The sequence below is a fragment of the Varanus komodoensis genome, unplaced genomic scaffold (assembly GCF_004798865.1).
Source record: "Varanus komodoensis strain SLA01 unplaced genomic scaffold, ASM479886v1 scaffold55, whole genome shotgun sequence".
NCBI classification, from domain to species: domain Eukaryota; kingdom Metazoa; phylum Chordata; class Lepidosauria; order Squamata; family Varanidae; genus Varanus; species Varanus komodoensis.
In genome coordinates this window covers 42756-52591 of record NW_025336157.1, presented here as the reverse complement: position 1 = coordinate 52591, position 9836 = coordinate 42756, and positions in this window count along the sequence as shown.

Sequence of the window (9836 nt, the reverse complement as noted above, 5' to 3'; positions counted from 1 at the left end):
CCATCTGTGGGGCGGCCACTCGCTGCAGGGCTGGCGGTGCCGGGCCTGGCCAGGCCGCTGGCCCCACGCAGGGGAGGGCTGGCTCCGTGGGGGGCGGGGGGGCTGCCCCGCCTTGAGATCCCTGCCTGCTGAGAAGGGGGGAATTGAATGATGGAAAGTATTGATTGGCACACGGACGGCACGAGCGATAAGCACCGGGAGCTGCAGGTGGCAGCCCCCCCGCCCCCCCTCGGCTCTCCTCTCCTCTCCTCTTGCTAAGCGGATTAGAGGGCTCAGACGTGACCTCCGTGGCCACTTCGCCCCCGCCTGACGCCCCCGGCGGCCCCCGCTTGGCTTTCTCCTGGGGTCCGTGGAAGTGAACCTCGTCCCCATCACAAATGCTGGACACCCCCCACCCCCAGGCCCTCCCTCTCTTTTCAGGGCTGGGACCACAAGAGGCTCCAAGATTGGTGGGGCGTGTCTCCACCCTGGTTTCCAGCCTGAACTGTAAAGAACTGACCCTAGTGCTGATTTATTTCATTTCATATTTCATTTCTTTTTTCTTTTTTGGAGGCTAGGGTTCCACATCAAGGAAAGCCTTCAAAGTTTGGGCCGGAGGCACCGTCCCACTGGCGGGGGATTGCCAGGCTTCACCGGAGCTGCTCCGAGCGCAAGCCGAGGGGAACAGGCCGGCCTTCGCCCCCCTTCGGCTTCGGTCGCTCTCCTGGCCCAGGGCGTGTGGTCCTCTTTTCCGCCCTGTGCAGGCACAAGCCAGGCCGGGACGGCCCTGCCTATCTGCGCATCCGCCTTGCATCTCTGCCCCCAAGAGAAAAGGGAAAGCGGGCGGTTGTGCTGGAAAAGCAGGTTTGTGCTGTGGGATTCCCGAATTGATGCAGCCTGACCAAGCAGGGCTGGTGTGTGAGCGGAGCAGGGGGTGCGCGGTGACACAAACGGGGCGCTGCGAGGCCGGGCCTGCTGCATTTCGACCCGGGCTCTGTGCGTGCGTCACGGGGGGGCGTTTCTCCTGACCCCGCAATGCTCCTCTGGCACCCTTTTGTCCCCAGAGGGGAGTCGTGATCCTTGGGATCCTTGATCCTAAAGGGGAGACGTGATCCTTGATCCTAAAGTGGAGGCGTGATCCCTCCCCTGGCCAAAAGGAGGGTTTCGCAGTGGGGAAAGGCAGGCGGCGGAGAAGAGTTCCTGCTGGCGTCGGAGGCCGCGTCTCATTAGTGGGTTTCAATTTTGATTATTGGGCTTCCTGCTCTGCGAGTTCTTTCCCGCAGCGGCCCGGCGGCCCCGGAAGATTCCTGCTCCATTAGGAAGGTGGTCAGGAATGGCTTTGCGGGCGCCAGGTTGGTGCCTCTCCGGCCCTTTCCTCCTCCTCCTCCTCCAGCGGCCCCTTTTCAGCGAGGCGGCAGGTGCGGCTCTGTGGGGCTGCGACATCTGTGGGGCAGGCGGAAATGCAGCTCTCGAGGTCGGAGGGACTCGAGCCCCGCTTCATCGTCGGAGACACGGCTGCGGGGCACGCCGAGGCTTTGGATGGAAGGGGAAGGGGTAGCAGAGGGTCACAGCCCCATCTTCCCCACTTCGGGTTTGCTCTGCGGAGACCGAGCCTGCTCAGCTCCAGAACTGCTGGTGATCCCAGGAGCTAGTGCTGGGGAAGCCCTGGATTTCGGGAGTGTTGCATCCCTGTTTCAGCCTGAAGCTTTTGGGAGGCTGCCCTTCCAAGTGTAAATGCACTTCGGGTTCAGGCTTTGGCTGCTGGTCTCCAAGCAGCTTGTGCCACCAAGCCCGCTTGAGTGGAAATGGCCAGCTGCAAGGGCGGAAGGGCCGGTTTAGGCTGGCTTTTCCCTCTCTCCTACCTTGCAGGGTTGTTGTGAGAACAGAAATGGAGGAGGCCCATGTATACCACCTCAAGTCCCTTACAAGAGGAAAAAGAAATCAGGATATGAACAGAATGACACAGAAACGAATAATCCCCACTCACTGACCCACACAATTCACAGGAACAGGGAAGAGGAGAAATAGGTACCTGTAGAACTTCTTCCATCGCAACTGTGTAATTATCAATATTTATGAACTGCTTCTCATCTAAATAAATTCCAAAGCAGTTTATAACACAAATACACAAAATACACAAAGATGTAAAAACGCTTTCCCTTCTTTTCTTCCTCCCCCTGAACTTTTCTTTTTCAAGAACTCACTGGCTTCTAGACTTCTTGAATTAATACATGTATTCCTATCCTACCTTTCAACCAAAATTGGTGCCCGCGGCAAATACACTGCAGATGAAAAACAAAAAGAAAATGAATTAAAACCTAAAATAGTTTAACCTGATTAATAATTAAATATAATTTGAGAAATATGACATATATCAATAGAATTATATTTAATTATATGAGGTTAGATCCAGGAAACACAGAAAGGCAATAATAAAAATAGATGATGTTCCACCAGTTAACGGCACCGACCCGACCCCATCCCTCAGCAAAAGACCCACATGCCAAAAGCCTGCTTAGATGAGGAGGTCTCTGCTGGCCGGGAAGAAGCAAAAGTCACCTGCTTTCACATTTGGGAGCCACTGCAGAGAAGGCCCTTCTGCAGATCCCCAGCAAATTTGCTCTGAAGGCCACAGTATGGAGGGCCGGTACCCGCGACTACTGCTGGATTTACACAGGAGTTGAGTGGGTTGCAGCCCAGAGGCTTTTTGCGACAGGACGGCATAGAAATATTTTAAATAAATAAACTGGGAGAGTCTCAGCTTCCGCCAAAAAAAGAAGTAAAAAAATCACCATCAATATTATTTCATTTGTAATGATAAAGATCAGGGGCAGACCTAGGCGAAAGACCATTTTCTAGATTAAAAGGGATAGAGGATGATCTGTAGTCAACGGTGTCCGGAGATCGGTTGTCTGATCTAAGCATTCTCTGCACAGAAAATGATAAACTGCGACTGACTGATTTTGAAGATAGAATTGGTAAGTTTGCATCCAAAGAAAGTTCAAAAGAACTCTGTATATAGTGCAATAACATAGCCATGATTCGCCTATGAATGTTGTGTGTGAATTTCTTCATTAATTCCATACCTTCGTACACATATTTAAGGCTATAAATGTAGAAATGATTTTTAAGCAATGGTAACGTTTCAGCAATGTTCTTCTTTCACTGAGTATATAAAGACGAGGTTTTGTTTCTCGTGATCCAATGGTGTTGAGTTTGGGCCTCCCGGGATCTCCCAGTCCAGGACGTCCGGTTGGAGGAACCCACGATGAGGAAAGGTGGCAAGAAGCCGACGATCGGCGTGGCCGGATCACCCGTTCCGGAAGTCTCACGGCTTGTGCCACAAACAGCACACTCCCTGCTGTTTCCACCTGAAGATCCATGGACAAAGTTCTTCCCTCTAGAGGAGGTTGGGAGTCCGTGTGCGTGTGAAGACACGGCCAATCCCGAGTCGAGCGTTTCATCTTTGCCCCTCTGCTTGACAGGCGAGGCTCGCAGCCGCTCCGTTTCGTGGTGGGGTTCCCCGTTTGGCTCGCATTGACATGTGGAAAAGGCCTCCTTGTGGTTCCTTCTCCAGAGCCGGGGCAGGCAAAGGTCTCCGCAGCGGTGCTGCTGCCTGGATTCCTAATGAAGTCTCGCTCACACTCCTGCCTGACCCGCCTGTCAACCGAAGCTCTGACAGACAGCAATCCAGCCTCATTGTGCTGCAGAGACGGCACGGGAGGAAGGAAGCATGAATCCCGGCGCTCGGCATGGCGAGAAAGCAAACCGCATGTGTCCTTCTGGAAGCGCAGGCGGCTGGGGCTTGCGGCCTCCCCGCAAATCTTTCTGCAAAGATTTGGGATCATCTGGGGGTGCGCAGGTGAGCCCTGGCACAGGTGGGGAATTTTAGATCCTGGGCATGACAGCCAAGGGGTCCCTTTTTGAAGGCCAGGCGTGTTACCCTCCAGTGTGAATGGCGTGCTGCATGTTTCTGTTCCCCCCTCCTCGCCCTTCCATGTTTAAAGAATCACTTCTCCGTTCCGTAGCTCTGCAGTCCTTATGGAATGGCTGCTTTCCAACCCTGATTTAACAGATCTAAAGATCTAGATATAACTCACGGAAACCATAGTGCAAACAGGCCTGCAGAATCTCCTGGTTCTAAGCAAATTCACACTGGAATAAGCACCCTTCTGTGGCTGGAAAAGGGTAATGTATCGTTCCCCTTTTCTTTTAAGATACACCTGTTGGCCACAGGCATGGCTTTCTGCCCCAAGTCAGAGTAAGAGCAAGCTGCAGCATCGGACAAACTCCTACTTAAGGCTCTGACTTGGGTTGCTGCGAGTTGGAGCAGCCCAAGGCAACCTCGCCCGATCGCCAGGCCCATGTGGAGCATTCTGTGATCTTTTTTCCTCTGGCTTCCCCGAGAAACTTACTCCCCATTCTCAAACCGGTCATGAAAAATTGGGATAATTTGACTGATAAAAGATGGTGATGATTAAAGAGGAGGGAGGTGGAATTGGTGATGCATTTGGGTGATTTTAGGCGTGGGACTCGGTGGGTTAACAAAGGGAGGGGATCTTTATTATAGATTATTTCACTTCATGCTTTGGGCCAGTAAGTCTTCTTTTCATATTTTTCCCCCAAATCCTGATATTATCATAGAAGAGATCCTACTCTTATTTCTCTTATGGACTGATCTCGTGTGTGGCTACCGAGAAACAGGTCTTTTTCACAGTAGCCCCCAGTGTCCTTCCTTGAGGGGTCTGTCCAGTGCCCAATTCGTTAACTCTCTGGTGCCAGCAAACACCCTGCCATCTCCAGCCCTTGAGTCCACTGATATTTTTACAGCCCGTGTCGTGTTTTTATGTTGCCTTTATCTCCATGGCGTTTTTAGATTTTCGTCTGGAGCTTTGTGTTCGCCTCTGTTGCCTTTAATTGCTGTTTTAATTGTTTGATTTATTATGGCATTGCGATTTGACGTCCATGGGTTTTATTTGTGTGTTTTATTGCACGTTGTCCTGATTGCTATTCAGCTACAGGGCTTCTAATACGATTCAGAAATAATAAATAAACGCAGGAAACATGTCTTTGCAGGAGTTCGCTTGGCCTGCACGCTGGACCCGCACAGTAAACAGAGGTTATGGGTCAAATCCAGAAGCGCAGCTTGATTCAGTGCATGCTTGAAAACCGTGCCTGGTTCTGCCATCTGGCCCAGTATCTCCAACACTGGCCGGCAGCTGCACGTTTTCAGGGCTTGGCCAGACTTTGCATGCTTGGCTGGGTGTGGGCCATAACTGGGGGGCAGAGCACAGGTTCCGCTTGCCGACGGGCTTAAATTCAACACCCTCTGTGAATCCGGAGGGGCCTGCAAGAGACCCACAGGGCAGGCGGCGAGCCTGAAGGCCCCAAGCGTTTCTTGTCCGTGTAAAGAATCGTTCCAGGGCCAGAGTGGGCATCTCCGAGGCCGAAGCACGAGGCCAGCTGCTTCCAGGGAGCAGGTATTTCCATGAAAGGGCTGCGGGCGATCTTTGCTTCAAATGCAGGGTCGCTGATGCCTGGGAAAAGCAGGGATGGGGTGGCAGGAATGTGATGGGCTGCTTTTTAGAAATGGGGTGGCCACCGAAGGCTTGAAGAGAGGAGTGCGCTGTGCCTGCGGGGCCAGCGAAATGGGGGCCGTGTGGCCTAGGGGAAGGCAGAATGCTCTCCCATCTTCCAGAGAGGAGAGGAGAGGAGAGGAGAGGAGAGGAGAGGAGAGGAGAGTCTTGGGTGGGCGCCCCCAGCCCCAGTCGGGAGCTCCTCTGCCCGCGTTGCTTAGCAGCCCCGAAGCTGACACGGCTGGCGGCTCGAGGGAGGCCCCGAGGAGCATCCGGCAACCTTTCGTGCCCTTGAATGGCAGAGGCAATTAAGTCAAGCCACGCGGGGCTGCGAGGGAGGGCGGAGGGTGGCCATCGCGGCAACGAGCCAGCAGGTGCGACGGAGGGGCTGGGGAGACGGAGGAGGCAGAGAGGAAGGGACGGGGGCTGCAGAAGCGGTGCCAGGCACAGGCCTGGGAAATGGAGGGTGCGAGGGGGTGTTGCTCCAGCAACACGGGCCCTGATGCGTGCCCGGCACCCGGCGGATCAGACCAGCTGGCTTCCCGGTGGCCAGAAGGGGCCTTCTCCCCTCTGAACCGCCTGTCTTTCCGATCTGCAGGCACCCTTCTCCTGAGATTGCCACTGCCAGAAGTGTTTTCGGTGGGGATCCAATGCAGGGCCTTTTCGGTGGGTGCTCCCAAGATGTGGGACTCCCTCCCTGGGGAGCTGTCCTTGCCCCCACAAACAAAGGCCAACTTTCCCAGAAAGCCTTCGTCCTGCAAGCCAGACGGTTGCTTTGATGCCATGTTCGGCCTGTGACATGTTTCGATTACTTTCAGTGCATCCCGTGCTTTTAATTCCTTTTAAATCGAATAATAAAAACTGTGAATGGAGCGGGCGACGGCTAAGCTGTATCTGGCATGCCGAGCCGGGGCAGAGAAGCAGGTACGTCCAACTGCCCGCCCGCACGGCTTTTCTTTGCGTGCATGTGTGAACCAGAGGTCGGAACAAGGCCAGCGCCGTTCTCTGCGTGAGGCGGGCAGCGTCCGTTGGTGTGGGTGGGCGTCTCAGATGCATCCACTGGGGCTCGCCAGCCCCTCGGGGACCCTATTCTGGAAAGGCGGGATAGGAAGTGCAGGCTGGGACCCGCTTGCCAAGACCCTTGGCCCCTGGCAAAGGCCCCCCGGCCTTGAGGACTGGGCGCCCAGCCGCCTTCAGGCCGTCGGGTGAATGCAGCTTCGGAGAAGCCCTCCGGCCAAGGGGGGCGTTTGGGGGTAGGTGCTGCCCAGGGTGGGTGGGGCTGAAGGCAAAGGGGCCGGGCCGACGGTAAAAGGAGGCGGCTAAAGTAGAAACATACAAACTGAGCCAGTCAGAGGGGGCCTCCTGGCCATCTAGTCTGACCCCCGGCTCCACTCACAACATGCCCACCATGTGCATGTCCAGCCTCTCCTTGAACACCCGCACCGGTGGGGCCTCAACCGCCTCCTGGGGAAGCCCATTCCACACCCTCGGGGTCCAAGCTTCAATCTATTCCTGGAGGGGAACAGCAGCACAGAACTGGGACATGAAAAGCAAAGGGTCAGAGGCGTGTCTGGATGGGAGCGCCGGCGGCCACAGGTGGCCCGAAGTCTTGAAGACAATTCTGTGTGTGTTCAGGGACGATTAGATGCCAAGGGCAAGACTGGCGCCTCCCAGAAAGTGTTTCAGTCTGAACGTCGCGGGAACAATCCACGGTGCTGAGCCATAACACACATTAATTCCAGCTCACGGGCGGCAATTTTGAAGTTTGGGCTGAAACCTGGCGTGGATATCCCTTTCCAGGGACGCAGCCCCTGCTGGTTGATTCTGCCCCTTGATGTGCGGCGTTGGGTGTTCGGGGAGAGAGATCTTGGACGACCCTCTCCGCTGGGTGAAGAGTATATTCTTTGCTCGAAAGGGTCCTTGAATCTCTCTCACTTCTCAACCTCTGCTGCACCTTCCAGCCGATCAACATCTGAGCCTGGAATAAATTATGGGTTGTTATCCTAGGATAATTAACCACGAGAAACAAAAACTAATGAGTGTCTTTGTGCAGAGTGAGGGTGCTGAGCTCTCCTTTGAAACCAACCAGGGGCCTTTCCCAAGTCCTCAAGCAAATGGCCCCTAATTGAACATTTAGCCTATGAGGAGAGCGACCGGCAATAAAAGCACGGGGGCGGAAAATGGACTAATCGGATGGGCTGACCCCCGTGGCGGGCCGGGCGAGCGGGTGGCCACTCCGGAACTGGAGGGGGGCGGTCCTCTGAGTCCCCTAGCTTGGAGGGATCCTTTTTCGCTTCGTGCCCTCGGCAAAGTCACTGCCCACGAATGGGGTTTATTTCCGAATCCCGCATGCCGGAAGCCGTGTGGGCGGCCTCGAAAATGCCCAACGTGCGGTGCTCAGGGGCTCCCCCTGCTGTCTGCTAAGGCATCCAACACCACAAGGCTGTTCAACAGACAACCGGGCTGTGCAACCAACACCAGAGGGGTTTTAACGGAGCCGTGGGACTTCGATGCCACTCAGCATCTATCCCGGGCCTTGCATAGCTCTCTCCCGAGCAGAAGCCCCATTTCAGCTAAACGGTGAATATAGCCGGAGGGAGTTGTGGGGAGCAAATAGCTGGATCTTTGCCCCTTTCCACATGAGGCCTTTCCTTACCCACAGTTGCTCACAGGCCGTTTAGATAATGTCCTGATATTCCAGTTTTTTCGTGGGTTTTATCTTAGAGCAGGGGAAATGCAGAAGTGGAAGAAAATGCATTTTCTGTTTGGGTAATGCAATGCTTCGGTTATACTCTGCTGTCTCCTAGAGGTTATGTAGTGGAAAACTAGGGTGGGAATGCACTCAGTGAAGTGTATAGCTTTCCGTTCTGTGACGAAGCCAAAAGCACATACCCCGCTTTCAACTGTCCTGGACAGAAAAGTTCTTAGGGTCGTGTCCTCCAATAATTCAGTCATTTCTTCTGCAGACTAGTTTCCTTAAGTCCACCTTTACCAGTTCCTTACTAAACGAAACATGCACAGACTTTGCTGTTTCCAACGTTTCTTGCTTTTGCTCGCTTTGCGAATGACTTAGATGTTTATGAGGACCCCCTCATTGGGGGGGCTGAACCCCAATCCAGCTGGAAGACGCTCCCAGGCCGAGCTGCCCCTCAGAGGGCATCCCTGCTGCTACCTCCTAGATGGGAGGGACGTGGCCCCCCTCGGGCCGCTGTGGTGTTTGCACTTCCCATGCCAAATGAGCCCTGGCTTGCAGCCCTCAGCAGAGGCCGGGAGGAGAGGAGCATCGGCTGGCCAGGCAGTCGGCCTGACCTTTATCGACCAGGCTATGGATTTCTCTCCAGAGCTGCACAGGAGCGCCCACGGCTGGTCCTCTGCCAGCGGAGCTGCCTTGGAACCAGAACGTTAGTTGCCAACAGAAAAACATTCCGGCAGGACACGCAAAATGCAGCACTCTTGCAAGAAGAGAGTGCCTCTGGGCATGTGCAGAGAGCTTCTGTGCTGCATCACCTGCCTTCCCCCCAGATTAATCTATGCCTTTGCTGAATTCCTCCTCCCCTCCTTGTCTTTATGGCGGAGAGAGTGCGAGAAGTGGCCTTCCATGTGGGCTGCTGTGGGGCTCACCCCGACATCCTCTCCCATAGCCAGGGGGCAGGCAGGTGTGGGGCTGGGGTCCAGGAGGTCTGTTTCATCAGGCTAAATTTAAAAGATACGCATTTGGGAACAAAATAATGCCTATTCCCAAGCGAATGTGTTCAGCTCCAGGGACAGCGAAGCAAGCTCCTTTTTATTCCTCTCCTCACAGAGGCACTTCGATTTACAATGCAGAACCGCGCATGCTCAGAGTCACTCTTTCTTTCTTTCTTTGAAAGCACACTGGATGCCAAGGTAACACACCTGCACTTAGAGAAAAATCGGGGGACTTTGTCCTTTCGCACACCTCTCCATCTGCTCCGATCTTGGCTGCAACCCTTAAACAGCAGGGTGAGAAAGAATGTCCCTATAATAATAGATTATTTTGCTTTAATCCAAGGTATTAAATGGGCCACCCAGGAGCTGGGCCAGGGGAGATGAAAAGGCCTGGAACTGGTGTGTTGACGAGGATTGAACAGCTCCTTCCTGGGCCTCTTTTCGGGGTCCCACGCAATAGACAGATGCTCTCATTTCTTCTGTCCCTGCACAGGTGAATTCTTTTCCCAGCTGCAACTCCACCGAGTTCTGCAGAGGGACAGCAGCGAAAAGAGACCAGCGCTGGCAAACATCTCAGGCAGATCCACGCTACAG